We start from the raw sequence: 18,120 nt of genomic DNA, 5'->3' as shown, positions 1-18,120 counted from the left end.
TATCATTTTATATTTATATCTATGATTCATTCTTCTTTCATTTTTCTATATATTGTAAGATCGTGTCTAGATTTATATTTTTGCTTTAAACATTCAGTACTATATGTTAAAAAGATTATTCTTTTTCTGTTGAATGTCTTTGTATCCTTCTGAAAAATCAATTGACAATCTTTCTTTGTATGGATCTATTTCTGGGCTCTGTATTCTGCTCTACTGATTTCTATGAATGTTCTTTCACCAATACTATGCTATCTTGATTACTGTCTTCTAGTAATGCTTGAAATTAGGTGCTGTAATTCCTCTAACTTTGTTCTTCTTTAGGATTGTGTTGGCTATTTTGGACTTCTCATTTTCATATAAACCATAGAATCAGTTTATTGCTAGTTACAAAACAGCTTACTGGGATTTTGATTAGAACTGCATTGAATCTATAGGTTAAGTTGGGAAAAACTGACATCTTAGGTCCTTCATACATGAACACAGATATCTCTTGATCTATTTAGATCTTTTTTGTCTTTTTATCAGTGTTTTTTATTTTTCATGAGTACATCCTGTATATTTTATGAGATTTTTGTTTATGTACTTCAGTTTTTTTTGTTGCTATTATAAATGATGTTAATGTCAAATTCTAATTGACTTTTGTATATACAATTTGATCTTGTATCCAGCAGCCTTGCTACACCTGCTGGGAGATTCTAAAAGTTGTTTCTCCCCACTTTTGGTGTATTTTTAGGGTTTTCTTAATAGGCAGTCATATCATCTCTGAATAGTTTTTTCTTATTTTCTAAACTTTATATCATTTATAACTTTTTCTTGTCTTACTGCACTAGTATTATATTTCTAGTACAACACTGAATAGTAATGATAAAAGAAGATATCCTTGCCTTGTTCCAGATGTCAGGGGGAAAAGGTTTAGTTTCTCCCCATTAAATATGATATCAGCTGCAGAAAAATGGTATATTTTTTTCAATTTTTAAAAAAGATTTTATTTATTTATTAATGAGAGACACAGAGAGAGTCAAAGACATAGGTAGAGGGGGGAGCAGGCTCCTTGCAGGGACCCCGATGTAGGACTCTATCACACCCCACGCCCTGAGCCAAAGGCAGATGCTCAACTGCTGAGCCGTCCAGGTGCCCCTGGAAGGTTTTAATTTTAATCTATTTGATAAATATAGGCTTTTTCAGGTTATCTATTTATCATTTTATATATCGGGGCAGTTAATATCTTAAAAGAAATTGGTCTATTTTATCCATGTTATCAAATTTGTGGGAATGGTTGTTCATGATATTCCTTTATTATCCCTTTTGTTTCTTTACCTTCTGTGGTGATAATCCCTATTACCTTACTGATATTTGTTATGTCTTTTCAAATTTTTTTTTCATAGATTACCTGGTTAGAGACTTTTCACTTTTATTGATCTTTTTAAAAAAAAATCAGCTTTGCTTTTGTTGAATTTTTTCTATTGTTTTCCTATTTTAATTTTATTAATTTCAGCTGTAATTTTTTTAATCTCTTTTTTCTGCATCCTTTAAGCTTAAATTGCTTTTCCTTCTCTTAGCCTACTATGATATAAGCTTAGGTTATTAGCTTTAAACTAATTTATTTACTAATATATGTTTAATATATTTATTTTCTAAGCAATGTTTTTGCTGTATGTATCATACAATTAAACATTGTTTTATTGTAGTGAAATATGCATAATACAGAATTTACCATTTTAACCACTGTTAAGTGTGTAATTCAGTGACATTGAGCACATTTGCAATGCTGTGTAATCAACACTACATGTATTATCAGAATGTTTCATCATCCCAAACTGAAACTTCATAATTATTAAACAATAACTCCCCCTACCACTCTTTTCCAATCCTTAGAAACCACTCTTTTATTTTCCTCTTGACTATTCTAGGTACTTCATATACCTAGAAGTGGAATCATACTATTTAATCTTTAGTACTTGGCCTATTTTACTTAGCATAATATTTTGTTCAAGGTTCATTCATTCTGTAGCATATATCAGAATTTCATTCCTCCTTAAGACTGAATAATATTCCATTTTATGTTTACACCACATTTTGTTTTTCCTTTCATCTCTAAATGGACATTTGAGTTGTCATCTTGCGGTTGTTGTGACTCCTGTTGCTATGAATTTGGGTGTATAAATATCTGTTTGAGTCCATGATTTCAATATTTTGGGGAGTATATACCTAGAATTAAACTTGCTGGTACATAATGGTAATTCTGCATTTAATTGTTTACAGAACTGCCATACTCTTTTCCATAGCAGCTATATCATTTTACATTCCCAACAGTAATGAACAAAAGTTCCATTATGTCCACATCTTCACTAACACTTGTGTTCTGTGTTTTTGATAATAGCCCACCTAATGTATGTGAAGTGGTATCTCATTGCAGTTTTGATTTGTGTTTGATTAATGATATTAAACATCTTTTCAAGGACCCTTGGTTTTTTGTATATTTTCTTTGGAATGTATTTGTTTAAAGTCTTTGGCTGGTTTTTTTATTGATTGTTTTTTGTTCCTCTTGAGTTTGGGGAGTTATTTATAAATTCTGGATATTAATTCATTAACAGATATATAACTGGAAAATATCTTCTCTCATACTATGGGTCATCTTTTCATGTTGATATAGTATTTTGGTACACAAAAGTTTTTAATTTTGATGAAGTTTGTTCGTATTTATTTATTTATTTATTTATTATTTATTTATTTATTTATTTAGATGCCTGCACCTTAGTGTCATATCCAAAATCATTACTAAATCCAATTTCAGGAAGTTTTTGCCTGCGTTTTCTTTTAAGATTCACTGTTCACTTGTCTTCATTCTTTTTATCTTTTTGCTCCTCATACTAACAATTTCAAATGATCTATCTTTATGCTTGCTGATTTTTTTTCTTTTCTTTCTTTGAGTCTGCTGTTGAATCCTTATAATGAGTTTTTCAATTCAGTTATTGTATTTTTCAGCTCCAGAATTTGTCCATTTTTATAATTTCTCTTTTTTGATATTCTCATTTTCTTCATATGTAATTTTCCTGACTTCCTTTAATTCTTTGTTTGTTTTTCTTTACCTCTTTGATTATATTTAAGACATTTGTTTTAAAGTCTTTGTCTAGTAAGTTCTATGAGTGTGTTCCCTCAAGTATGGTTTCTGGAGGATTGTTTTGTTCCTTTGAATAGGACAGTTTCTCTGTTTTCTTATATGCCTTGTGATCTTTGTTGAAAACTGAGCATTTGCAAAAATAGTCACTTCTTTCAATCTTTGCAGACAGTTGTGGAAGACTTTTACTGATTATTAAGCCTCTGAGCCTTGAAACCAACCCAGAGTGAAAACTTCAGTACTTCTAATGTCTTTTTAGGCATATATCCCATCAGGACCTGTGTATGAGCTTCCTTTTTTACCCAATTTTACCCAACTGCTTTTAAATGTCTTAATTTTTTAAAAAGTATTTTATTTATTTATTTATTTATTCATGAGACACACACACACACACACACACACACACACACACACACAGGCAGAGACACAGGCAGAGGGAGAAGCAGGCTCCATACAGGGAGCCTGAAGTGGGACTCGATCCTGGGTCTCCAGATCACACTCTGGACTGAAGGCGGCTCTAAACCGCTGAGCCACCCAGGCTGCCCTAAATGTCTTAATTTGCCAAAGGGTCTCCCCTCACAACTTTTTTGGGGGACTTAGCTAATTTATTATATTTCTATGCCCATAATTTCTTACACCCAGACATCCATGGGTCTACACTCACCTTGTGGTTTTCCTGTGCTGAGGTACCCATCTCTACCTTCTATGGATTCCAGCCTGAGATCTAACCTATGTTGCCATTTTCTGTCTAAGCTCCAAGTCAAATGGATGGAAATAAGTCCACTGGGCAGCCCACAATAAGACCAGATAGCTTTAAGCAAGTTCTACTTTGCTTCCTCCATCTCAAGGAAGAGGACAAGGAAGTGCATCACTTCCTCCTACTGTGCCATACTAATCCAGGGAAGGGATAGGACAAGGTCAAGCAAAAACAACAAAAAAAGTTCCCATCCTTTTTAATGTGTGCATGTGTGATTGATTGATTTTTTTAAAAGATTTTATTCATTTATTCATGAGACACACACATGCACAAGAGGCATAGTCATAGGCAGAGGGAGAAGCAGGCTCCGCACAAGGAGCCTGATATGGGATTCGATCTTAGGACCTCTGGGATCACACCCAGAGCTAAAGGCAGATGTTCAACCACTGAGTCACCCAGGCATCCTATGTGTGTTTTAATTGGGCATTTACATGCTTAATATAAATCTGTGACTCATTTCCAGAACTTCTATAAGCTTATTTTAGTGAGTCTGTAGTTGTTTATTTGATGTTTCTATGGGAGAACAAGCATCTGGAAGTTTCTACTCCTGCCATTTTGTTGATATTGCTTCTAATGAGAGTTTTATTTTGATTTGTTTTTGGTATTCTCTTTGGTGTTCCTTAAGCTTTTTGAATTTATAGTTTGGTGTTTTTCTTTAATTTTGAGAACTTTTGGCTATTATTATTTCAACTATTTCTTATGTTCTATTCTGTCTTCTTATGTTATTCCAATTAGATGTATGTTTATATTTTTTGAAAGTCACACAGCACTTGGATGTTCTATTCGTTTTTTTTTCTTCTTCATCATCAATATCTTTTCTTTTTTTGTCTTTGAATTTAGTTTGTTAGGCTTATGTTGACTGATCTTCTAATCCACTGATACATTTCTCTACTATACTGCATCTACTGATGAATCTGTCAAAGGTATTTTTTATTTCTGTTACTGTTGATTATTTCTTCTAGAATTTACTTTTGATTCTTAGTTTCCATCTCTGCTAACATTCCCATTTATTCTTGCATGTTTTACACTTTCTCTATTAGAGCCATTAGTATATTTGATACTTTTTTTTTTAATTCTCAGTCTGGTAATTCTAATATGATTGTTCTATATTTATGGAGTTTTCTTGCTTTTTTGCATGATTCCTATTTTTGGTGAAAGCATAATATGTATTGAGTCATAAGTACTGAGATAAAAAGCAGTTAATGTGATGATTTATGTTAATCAGTCTAGGAGTTCGGCTATGTTTAACATTTATTTTAACTATGAGAACCAGGCTTTGAATGTCTATATGCCCTTGTTTTTATCCCTACTTTTGGTTTTGGTGGTTTCCTACATTCTGTTTCTAGAGAGAGTATGTCTTACAGATTTTTCAGCTTTAATCTACTGTTACTTACCTTCTGATTTAGTTTCATATTCAAACTACTTCCTATCACTAAACCAGATGGGCTACTAGGTATGGATGGAACCTTAGGCTACTTACAGGGAAAACTGGCATTAAACTTTCTTCTCCACGAGGTGTGAAATTGGCCAGTGGGGAAAGTAATGAAAAGCAGCAGATTCCTTCATGAGCTGTGCATTGGGATATCTTCGAACTTTGGGCAATATTTAGAATCTATTTGTATGAGGTCTGGCTCTTTCTCACTCTCTATAATGGATTCCTACGTTGAAGGTCACCAATAATTTTGCCTATGGCCATTCATGCCTGTGGTGGGAGACCCCAAGACCACACTTAGGCTCTGTGATCCACTGTTAGGACTCACAGAAACTTATACTTTTGATTGTAGTGTTTTCCTGTGAGAGGATGCAGATTAAAATAAGCAAAGGAAAAGTGATATATGAGGCAAAGCATAGGAGAAACCATATATAAGTTTCTAGGTGTCTTTGCCCAGTGGAGTGGGAAAAACAATGTATGACAACACATATGAAGTGTTGACAGCCATGGAAGCTTACTTGAGCCTTGGTGTCCAGTGTTTTTATTGGGGTTCAGTCATATAGGCATGTAGTACTCATGTGACTGATCTCAGTTACTCAAATTCCTGCTTTCCAGAGGAAAAACAAGGCTTCTCTGTAAATTACATATGTTAGCATAAACTATCTGATGGAACTGGCCCATGGCCTGAGGCATACAAAAGCAGTCATTCACCATAAAAGGCATTATTAGCATAAATTATCTCATCAAAGTGGTATGCTATGTATGTTTTGCATACAAAAACATTCATTTTAGGCAGAATATTATAAGGGATCAAAGTTCTTCTCCCAAGGGCCTATCCTGAAGATAAAGTCTTCCTTGCAAATGAGAAGGGTTTAAGTAATCCAGGTTGGTTGAATTAAATCTTTTCTTCCGCAGTGCCTTTACGTATTCCTTCCCATATTGACTCTGTTCCTGGCCATGTGACTTGCTTTGGCCAATGGGAAATCAGCCCACCAAGCAGTGGGCTAGATAAATGTTTGTCCTTATCTTCTTGGAATGCTGCTGCTATGTTTAAGAAGCCAATAAGAAACATGTAGAGAGAAATTTTTGTCACTTTCATCTATCTGAGGTGAGCTCAGTCAACCCACTGATTGTGAGAAATAATAACTTGCTTTTGTTTTAAGCCAGTATGTTTTGGAGTAATTCATTATATAGCAAAAGACAACTGATGTATAAATTGGTTCCAGAAGTTTCACCAAGCCCAGAAGGGAGGTGATTGATCAGACTAAGTCTGCTCTGTCATTTCTATCATTGAAGTAAAAAGAATAAGGTAAGAATACTGCATTCATAGCACAATAATAATAATATCCTGTCAGGACAGAAAGAAAAGATAAATATTACTGAATCACACAAAAACCAGGATATCAAGTGTATAGTGGTAAACTGGGAGGAATGTACAGATATTGATGAGGATGCATATAAAAATTTCTAGGACTATCTCTAAACAAGTAAGAGAAAGAGTAAAATTAAAATAGCAACAAAAGACAAATAAGGAAAAAATGTAAGAATCTGAGACAAAAAGCATAAAACAAGATGGTCAAAATAAATAAAATTATATTAGTAATTATAATATAAATGATTAGACAAAATACTTCAGTTAAAAGATGAGTTGATAAAAAATCAACTATATGCTATTTACTATAAAAAATGTAAAAAATAGGAATAATGAGGGATTCAAAATTCAAAGATTAGAAATACAGCTAGGTAAATAAAACCCCCCAAACCTGATAGCTATATGTATATAATACAAAATAGACATTAAGGCAAATGGCACTACTAGAGAATCAACTTTTTGAGATCTTAGGTTGTCTGATGTTGGTATAAATCATATCCTAGGTGAGTGATCATTATCAGTGGTTAGATACACATAGTACTGTTATATTTCAAAATATATTAGACTTATATCAAATATTTTTGTTAATTTTCAAATTTATTCTATCATAGGATACATTTCTGTAAAATACATACCAAAATAATGTCCTGCAATCTGGTATAAATATGAACAACTTACTTGTACATTTTGATCAATTTATTAAAAGCCTGGTTTAGTGGCAGCAATTATTGTTGAGTTGAATTTCCTTGAGTGATGAAATAATTTATTCTAGAAGAAGAATTAACTCTTTTATCTATATCTTTAATAATTCAAAGGAGACAAAATAATTGGGGATTTTAATATTTTAAAAATTAAACCTGTTATAGATTGACTAAAACTTTTTAGCAATGTTCAAATATCAGTTCATAGGATTTAATATTCTCAATAGAAAAAGAACTCTATAGATGTAAAATAAAATCCGGAGACTCTTATTTTCAGGCCAGCAGCCCATAAAAGCATGATAAACTTCCAAATAATAGATTTAAAAACCCATTAGAGACAAAACCCCAAATGAACTGAAATCCAGGAAGTGAAGAGCCCATTATAGGAAAGGAAAGAACCACAATTCCTGTCATCTTTGGCAGACCTATTGGAAGAGGAGGAATATACCCTGGACCAGGAAAAGAGAAGCCAGTCAAAATTTGAATCAAATTTTAATGACCACATGTGGGCTGTTTGAAAGATTAGACTTTCTAGTCACAGAACAAGTGTCCACCTGTGACATTTTGTTTCTATAGGTCTTTAATGAGAACAAAATGAAGGAAACAAAAAAGGAAAGCTCAGTAAGTACAAAGCAGCTATCACTCTAAGTCAGGGAGGAGGACACAGGAGCTGAGACAGATCTCCAGAGACACTCAGAATCAGATATCAACATTGGGGCATTAGAGGGTAGCTGAGAAAAACCCTACTGGGGCACTTGAAGCTTTCCAAGAGTAGAGGGCTGCTGTCTAGGAAGACTCAGGTAGATAGCAGGGGCTGAAAGACTCAGAAGATAGGGAGCAAGAATTGGAAAGCAACAGTGATTTCTCTGCTATCCAAGAAGCAGGCAGCCAGATTGGATTACAAATTGGGAGTAGCCACAGCCAGATGGCTCAGTTTTGAAATCCAGGTAAATCTTTGGAATCATACAAATGTTCTGATCCAAGGCCCTGACAGGGGAAAAATCCTAACCCTTCTCAACATATTTGAAGTCTAAGGTGAAATGAATCAGTAAAATTTAAAAAACTCAGCTCCATTTTAGAGCAAATGGGCTTAGATTCACCACTATGGTAGCTAGATTGACAAAAAAAAAGTCTTCTGGGACTTACTACTTCAGTCCCCGCTGGTCTTTAATAGAAATGTCTGGCATATAAAAAATAAATTACAACACATGAAAGGAAAGAAAGAAGGAAGGAAGGAAAGATGGATGGTTGTAACTCCAGGTCAAGAAAGATAAGAGTCAAGGCTAGGTGGCTTAGTCAGTTAAACATCTGCCTTCAGCTCAGGTCATGATCTCAGGGTCCTGGGATGGAGTCCCGTGTTGGGCTCTCTGCTCAGCAAGGAGTCTACTTCTTCTTCTTCCTCTGTCCTTCCACACCATTTGTGCTCTCTTTCCCTCTCTCAAATACAAAAATTAAAAAAAGAAGGTAATAGTCAATGAAAGCAGACTACAAGATAGCCCAAACAGAATTATCTAATAGGGATATTTAAATTAATTATGATAAAAATGGTAAAGAATCTGGAAGGAAAATTGTAACAATTTTATAAAGAGAAACCTTAGCAGAGACTTAGTCCAGTGGAAATTTCCAATAGCCAAATAGAGAAGCTAGAAATAAAAATATATATATATTATTTTAGAAATGGAATATTAAATGTCTTTAACAGCATACTGAACACAGCAAATGAAAAATCAATGGAATAGAAGAAAGGTCAATAGAAACTATACAAATTGAAACATGAAGAAAGAATAAAAAATGGAAAGGGACAAAACATTCAAGATACATGAGGCAATAAGAAACAGTCTAACATATGTATTGCTGGAGTCTACAGGGACAAAGAAATCTCAGAGGTGATGTGAGAGGTGTTTCAAAACTTGATAAAAGATATTCACCCACAGTCCAAGAAATTCAGCAAATCCCAGGCAGAACAAATACAGGCAATTACAACAAAAACACCTAAGCATTTTATGGCCACACTGCTAAAAACCATAAATAAAGAAGAAATTTCAAAAGTAGTAAAAACAAAACAAAACAAAACAAAAACAAACAAACAAAAAACAAAAACAAAACCCAACCTATTACATACTTGGAAAAATTAACGGAAATGATAATGAAATTTCCTCATAAATAATGAAGACCAGATGTCAAATGGGCACCTTTAGAACACTAAAAGAAAAATCTGTCAATCTAAATTTTGTACTGGACAAAAATATTCAAAAATGAAGGAAATATAATGGCATTCTCAGAGAGACAAGAGCTAAGAGCTCTGTGTAAGATTGATGTTAAAAACTTCTTTAGGGATCCCTGGGTGGCCCAGCAGTTTGGCGCCTGCCTTTGGCCCAGGGCGCGATCCTGGAGACCCGGGATCGAATCCCACATCGGGCTCCCGGTGCATGGAGCCTGCTTCTCCCTCTGCCTATGTCTCTGCCTCTCTTTCTCTCTCTGTGACTATCATAAATAAATAAAACTTAAAAAAAAAAAAAAACTTCTTTAGACCAAACAACAATGGATGACACCAGATATGATTCCAGATCTTGACCAAGGAATGAAGAGCATCACGCTAAGTAAATATCAGAGTAGGTCAGGGTATTTTTAGTACCTTTGAAAAGGTCTCTCTCTCTGTCTCTCTCTTACTGCTCTCTCTCCTTCTGTGTATATGTGTAATTATATTTCTTTAATAAAATATTGACTATTTAAAGCAAAAATAGTAAGAAGGTAGTGGGGGGTTTATAGCATATGTAGCAGTAAAATATAAGACAAAAGACGCACAAAGGCAGGGAATGGATAATTCAAATTACACTATTTTAAGGCTCTTACCCTCTTTGTGAACAGTATAATATGATATCAGATGTCTTTGTAAATCGTCTGAGATGGTTAGTAAGCTGGATGTTTTTCAGGAGTGCTCTTTGCATCCATACCTGTGGGAGGAAAGGGATGAAACAGGTCTGGGGAGAGGGAGAAGATCCATGATAAAAAAGCAATAAAAGCCGCCATTTACTTTATGCATGTTTTAGAGCTGGCATAGCTCTCAGATTTGTTCTGAATTGGGATGAGGGAACAGGCATTTCCACCCCTGAGATGAGTAGTCGTTAGATGTTTACTGCCCCTCCAAGCAAACATGAGCTTTGAAGAGGCAGTTTTACTCAAATGAGGCCATCCTGAAGATAATTGACAGTGAAAGCATCTTACGGTTGTACTTCCAACAGCTGGGGTGAGCCTATCCTGAAGCTGGTAGTGCAACACAACATCCGCTAAGACATATGTGTGTATTTGTACAGGCTTGGAGAACTTGCTGGAGGTATATACACCTGGGTCTTCATATTGTTATTTCAGGAGGTTGGAATTGGGAGTATGAGGGTGGAAATATTAAGTTTACCTTTATATATTTTCCATTTTTAAATCTTTTACAAGGCTTACTTTTAACAATATTAACATTTGTAAAGACTTGCAAAATAATTTTGCAATTTTTTGCATTTGATGCTGATTATATTTTTTTAAAGACAATGGTCGTCATTATACCAATCAGAATTTAAAGGAAAAGAAGGCAATTTCCTCAGCAAGTTTATTGAATCTGAAAGATTTTCTTATCTATATTCAGTACATCAGATTTTCTTCTCATTTTTAAAGCTGCGAGTGGGTGAAAATACTATTCTTGCTACCTTAGTTGCCAACCAATGATACATTTCTTTGAGGAGAAAACCAATTAGTAGTTATTCTTATTCTGTGGTTGGATGGATGTAAGAGTACTTTCATATAGAAAAAAAAAAAAGTGCACTATTAGCCAATAATAGATTTCTCCTTTTACTTAAGGTAGTTCCTGATCATAATCTCTCTCCTTACTTGAGTTTGATTTCTAGCTTTGTGCATTTCACTTCTTTTAAACCAGTAATATTGAATCAGAGGATTGTAAAGGTTTAGGGAGAAAACTAGAAAACTAGCCCAAGAAGGACAACTGGAATAGGTGCCGCTGAAGAGATAGCATGATTTTCTCTATCAAAGGTATGTTACTGTTCTTCTGTTTTCTTCAATTTAAAAAGAGTTATGATGGGCAAATGTAGAAACAACTTGGTTCTAGAGCCAATACTTATTATTTTGAGGGGAGGTTTGATAAGATAATAAATATGATGGTTGTGAATAGATTTTTGAGCAAAAATCACGTACAGCTATTTCTTCAACACAAGGAATATATGAAAATTGTTTGTATGTTGGTAAGGCAACTTGTGTTCTTACTAAGTATTTCCAAGCATTTATTAGCCACAATTTCTCTCACTTAAGAGGCAGATGTCCTTATTCAAAGCGTATGAATGTAGGCTATTTTTTAAAACATATATTTTCTGCAAAGTAGCTATTCAAAGTGCAGCTAGTATCATATCAGTATATTTTGAAATATTTTATTTTAACTTTTAAAAGGTAATAGAATCTCTGTTTTTTCTGTGGCAAATTAACACCACCATATACTACTTCAAATGCAGTATTGATTATATCACTTTATAAAATCTCCTCCTTGAGGTTTAAGTTACTGGTTTTAGTATCTTCTTGGTCTGATAATTGCATTTCCATTTGTTTTGGGAAACCATGCCTGGATTAATTGAGACAGTATAAAGTTGGTAGTAAACAATAATAGGAAATATTTGTCTGTTCAATTGATGTTATTGCCTTTAACCATTTTGAATTATTAAACCATCCAAATCAATATTGCTCACTTATTTTTGATAATGAGTTCAATGACGTGAAAGTAAACAGTTTAAGGAAATGACTTTCTTTTGGAAGTCCAGCACATGTAGCTATGTATGCAGAGTGCAGAGTGAACTGCAGCAGCTTTTGGCAGTTTTAAAATTATTGTTAATTAAGTTTTCTGCTCAAATTTCTGCAAGCTCAACTGCAGTTGATGAGTTATCATGCTATAGCCAATAAATCCTGAAGTAATTTCATAAACATAGTTATTTAACCTAAATTGGATTCTCCATCAATTGAGACAAATCAATTTTTAAATGCTGTATTATTGTGCTTTAATAATACTGTTTTATGCTTATATTGGTTTACACTTAAAGAAGTTAACATTTATGTATTCTAGTATTTCTTCAAAGTACTAAAATAGGAATATTATTAATAGTAATATGTATGGGACGTATACTTAAAATATCTTTATTTACCAAAATTGATATGTAACAAAGATAGACTGTGGTTTTGATGCAAAGAAAAGTGAACTATGAATCAGGAGCTTTCAGCTGTAGTTTCAACTCTACCACCTATAATTAGCATAAAATCCAACAAGTCATGTAATTTACTGAGGCTCAGTGTATGCCTTGGCAAATGGAAATAATATATCCAATTCTTGTAAAGATACAGGGTTAATATATCAGAAGAGCCTTATAAAATATAAAGGAGTTTACAGACACTGAAGATTATTCTTATTGTCTATTATTTTTTCTTTTTTATTAATTCAGATTTGATAAATTCACACTCTCTATTTCTTACAGCTATATTTCATATGACTATAACGGCTCCAAAGTTTCTTCCAAGGTTACCATGGATTGTATTTTTTTTTCTTAAGTTAATGTTTAATATGGCTTGTTTTAGGGGTTTCTATAAAATAGATGTAGAAAATAATCGACTAGAGAGTAAAATATGCAAAGAAGATTGCAGGTTAAATAAAACTCTGGGTTAAAAGTAGAATATTTGATTCTGAAAGAATTTCAGGAGTGATGACTTATTTCTTGTTAGTGTAATCAACATGTATAGAAACCTTTGGTTATTTATGTGGGATATGTGCTTAAAATACATTCTACAACTGGATAAAGAAAGTAAAATGCTACTGAAACCCTAATCTACTATTTTCTGGGGAAAAATGGGGATGGGAGAGAGATTAATGTATTTAGTTTATGGATAGCTATTTATTGTGCTAAGTCAGACTAAATAATTAATTAATTCATTTATTAATGCAGCCCTGTATTGACTATATGCTACGTGTTCATTGCTAGTGTTGACACTGTAAGGATATGATAGAGTGCTTCTGTGCCCGGACACTCCCAGCACAGCGGGAGAAGCCAACATGGAAGAGACCATGGCGACAATGTGTTGTGCACCATAATAGGCACATGTCTAAAATGTCAGAGACACATCAAGGAAAGGTATAACTGCAAATGTTGGGAACCCTTCCCAGAGGATAGATATTTGGATCTAGTATTAGCCAGTTGGTTTTACATAAAGCCTTCTATTTTTCCTCTGTTCTCACATTTTTTTTTCTACTGAGATTTCAGTACTCTATTTCTCTAAATCCTTATTACTAATTCTCAGTGCTCTGCTTACATCATCTCTTAGAATTTTAGGTTACATGATGATCCCCTACTTTCACAGTATCTATTTACAGAGCACGAAGTAGATGCATCAGCCTCAGAACTGTTCTTGGAAGATGGAAGGCATTCTGACTTTAGTCCAGGGCATTACTTTTCCCTACACATCTATTTTTTACCTTATGTTCTTAATTCAGTCCAAATTCGAAAGCATATGAAGTCATACATATATGTAATTTATGTTTTTATTTTATGTATTTATTATTTGTATCCACCCTCAAATCTATTTTTGGTGACCATAAGTTGATGAAGGATTTTCAGAGAGAGAGAAGGAAGGACAGTGAAGGAGGCGGGAGAGATAGGAGAGATGGAGAGGGAGAGTGAAGGCATGGGGAGGGAGGTGGAAGGGGAAGAGAGGGAGAGAGGGAGGGATAGAGAGAGACAGAGAGAGATGTTTACATTATTCACTACAGGTAACAAAGCAATTCACTGGATGTGTAATACTGGAAAAAAATTCTGTACTTGCATGGGAAAACATAATTTGTCTTGTTGGATTGTAAAGGTTGCTCATGAACAGAATTATTTCAATCCATGAAGTCTCAAATGCATATTCTGAACCAAAGTATAATAACATTTCTAAGGTTTCAGAGAAACATTAAATTAAGTATAAAATTTTGGTGCTGGTGAAAACTTTACCAATAGCTTAAGATATATATATATATGTCTTATATATATGTATATATATATAATAAGTTCTTTTGTATCCCAATGCTGTTTTTCCTCAGAGGTTGTCTACCTTTTTGTCCTGATATTCCCACTGATTTTTGAGGTCAATGTAAGCAGATTCCTTTTGTGCACTGATTCTTCATTTCATAGCAATTTTTTTGGCCATTTAATAATGCTATAGTTGAAAGAAAAATATTGTCAACTTTTCATTAATTCCACATGTCTCACAGACCCCCAATAAGGAGTTCTTGATGCCCAGCTGGGAAGTGACTCAGTTACCCCTTTATCACCCCCTACTCAATGCAGGTTTCCAGGCTTCATTTTACTTCTTTTGCTTACCTTCCAGCAGCTAATATCCTACCTTAGGATTACAACTTTAGGTCACAGAAACATTAATATTACTCATTATGATTTTTTTGGCTTGTTTTATTCTCTTGGAGGTGGTAATTTATAGTGGGTCAAACAATGAACTTGGATTCAAAGCCAGTTTTTTCTCTAGATCAAAATAATAACTCCTAGGTCCCCCTATTGTGAGTTTTCTTTTGAAATCATCATTGCTATCCAATCCATGTTCACTGGTGATAATTGTAAATTTATTGTTTTGAAAGAAATTTTGGTTCTTCTGCTATTTGTAAATGAGTACCAAATTTCACTAGGGGCTTTTAGACAATACCAGTTTTATTTTGTGTTGATTATTTCCTACCAAGACTAATTACTCCTGACATCAATTTTTCTTCTTTCCATGTCATTTGCTAAGACTCATTTTTTTTCTCTATAACATAGTATCCTAGGTAACGATTTAACCAACTTGTTATGTTTTGTGTTGGAAAGGATAGGCCAATAATATCCATTATATACTGTGTAACTTGAATTTATATTTATATTTCACTATTATGTGAACAAACTGTGAAACATTCCTCTCAGGTATTGTAAATCATTCTATCATCCATGTTCTTGATTTAATTCTTCTGTATATTTTTGGTCACTTACTAAGTTAATAGTTAAAATTGGAGATTATTTTCTCTGTGTTAGACCTCATGTTGTTTTTTCATGCATTATATCATTTAATTCTCATAGTTAAATAATAATCCTGTAGCAATAATAAACCTGTAAGGGTTTCCAATTTGTAAAGAAGAAACTGAGGCAGAATGAGGTTAACAATTTGCCCATGTCATAGGCTGGTAGGTTGTGGACTTAGAGTTGGCACTGAGGCAGTATGACTCTGGGATTGGTCTATTCACTCTTCCCTCTATCACCACAGTAGTAGGAGAAAAGACCTTGTGCAAATGGAAGAATCAAGGGTACCTGGGTGATGCAGTCAGTTAAGCCTCCGACACTTGTTTTCTGCTCAGGTTGTGATCTCATGGTCATGATATCATGGTTGTGAGATTGAGCTCCATGTCAGGCCCTGCATTCCATGTGGAGTGTGCATGAGATTCTCTCTCTCTCTCTCTCTCTCTTTAAAATAAATAAATAAATCTTTAAAAACCCCCACAAAAACAAATGGAAGAATCAAAGAGGTGTGTTTTAGTGTATATATAAGTAAAATAGTAAATAAATAAATAAATAAATAAATAAATAAATAAAATAGTTACATATTATACATGCTGTTTTATAGTCTGTTTTTATTCTCTTCCTAGAAATATATCTAAACATTTTTTTCTACAGTAAATAGTCCTCTCAAACATGGTATAATAACGGAGTCACAAATATCATAGTATTAATAAACTATAATTTACTTCACTATTCTCTACTTCTGAAAATTTATGTTGCTTTTAATTTTTGACATTATAGAATAGAAAGATTAATACATATCGATGCACAGATGGAATAGCATAAACAGGATGCCCTATAAACAACAGAAATTTATCTCTCACAGTTTGGAAGGCTGGGAGTCCAAGATCAGGGTGTCAGCATGGGCAGGTTCTAGTGAGAGCCGTCTTCCATATGCAGACTGCCAACTTACTGCATCCTCACATGGAGAGCTTTTGAGTTAATCTAAAGAAAAATTCTCCTGGATGGGTCTCCGATGTAATCCAGTGAAAGCTCTTAAAAAGAGAATCGTAGGCTCTCTCTGTGCAGAGAGATGTTCTCCTGTTGACCTTGATTAAGGAAACCACTGTGACTCATGCTGCAAGAAAATGATTTTGCCAACATTATCTGAATGGCGTCAGGCAGATTCTTCCCGTCTTAAGCCTCCAGGTTGGTGAATAGTGCAGTGAACATCTTAATGGCAGTCTTTAGGACCCTGAGCAGAGGACCCACCTAAGCCATGAGAGCAGAGGACCCACTTAAGCCATGACCGGATTCCTGACCCATGGAAACCACAGTAGATTGTGTATTGTTTTAAGTAATTAAGTTTGTGGAGTCAATGGTGTCAGTCCCAGTCAGACTCTGAGAGTATGAATCTTGGTCTGAGTAGGAGAAGACCAGTGTCCCGGCTCAACAGTCAGAAAATAAATGAATTCTTCCTTTCTCAATGATTTAGATAATATCCACCCCACCCACTTTGGGAAGGATAATCTGCTTTATTCAGTCTACTTATCCAAATACTAATCTTAACCTGAAACATCCTTGAGACATACCTATAAATAATGTTTAGCCGAATATCTGGATCCCCCATTATGGTCAACTTAACATATAAAATTAACTGTCACAGGACATATCCAAAAATGGAGCAAGACAGGAGCCCAAAGGCAAAATATTCTGTGAAAGAGGGCAAGAAATCAAAGAGAGAAAAACTCAGTGATGATAAAGGGATGTCCAGTAGGGATTTCTTTCAAAAGATATGCTTTAGAATCTGCATTGTAAATTCTCACAGTGAAATTTCTAGGTCAGTTTACATTGTGCACTTCTTGTTTAAGAATAATTGTAATCTTTAGACTAAGTTTCAGAGGTATAGAAGTTTTGTTCAGGTCTGGGATGGCATTCCTCTCAGAGACAACTGATTAACTGGATTAACAGTACAATATATTAACAATTTTCATAGCTCTGTGAGGTAGATTCTTGTTCTGCATCTCCTTGGCTAAGTTGGAGTTCATGTTGCTGAATTACTTCTTATCAAGTTTTTGTTAGAGTAGGCTAAAGGAGGAACTTATGCGAGACTTGGAGGATGGAAGTGAAGGAAACAGTCATTACTCACAGATAATTGTGGTAGTCAGAGACAGAAGTGCCCACTGGGTTCCAGCTTCCTATTTTTTTGCCTTGTATTGAACTTGCTTTCTGGCCAACAGCAGCAGCAGATCCAGATCAGACTCTTGACTTTGGGCAAATGGATAAACAGAGGCCATGGGTTCTCATGGACCTCTCCAGAAATTGACTCCTCCTAGCTTTATTTTGGTGGTTAAACAGGCTTGGACTCTTGAATTTTCCAGAAAACTCTGACTTGTACACAGTGCCAGTGAATAAGACTAATTAGTGACTTTCTCTGATGCTCCAACTCCTTTTCCCAGATGTCCAGCCTGTCCAAACTGCAGCCCCAAGATTATGTAAGGTATTTATTCCAATAAGGTTCATAGGAGCTCTGTTTTCTTGATTGTACACTGAGTGATAGATTTATTTATTTATTTAATTATTTTTAAAATTTTATTTATTTATTCATGAGAGACACAGAGAGAGAGAGAGAGGCTGAGGGAGAAGCAGGCTCACAGGCTGCTCACAGGCTGAGGGAGAAGCAGGCTCCATG

The 18,120-nt window shown here is 34.4% G+C and overlaps 1 long non-coding RNA gene across 1 annotated transcript; it reads right to left on the bottom strand.

Moving 5' to 3' along the window:
- Positions 1-7,856: 7,856 nt before the first annotated feature.
- LOC140612049 (uncharacterized) lies at positions 7,857-16,524 on the bottom strand. Its single transcript, XR_012013369.1, has 4 exons — positions 16,313-16,524; positions 15,741-15,893; positions 10,234-10,334; positions 7,857-8,817 (listed from the first exon to the last, which is right to left on the bottom strand). It is a non-coding gene; the product is annotated as an uncharacterized lncRNA (long non-coding RNA).
- Positions 16,525-18,120: the final 1,596 nt, after the last annotated feature.

This window comes from Canis lupus, chromosome 20, assembly GCF_048164855.1.
Source record: "Canis lupus baileyi chromosome 20, mCanLup2.hap1, whole genome shotgun sequence".
NCBI classification, from domain to species: Eukaryota; Metazoa; Chordata; class Mammalia; order Carnivora; family Canidae; genus Canis; species Canis lupus.
Note: the sequence above shows the minus strand (reverse complement) of the source record. Positions and strands in the feature narration are given on the sequence as shown.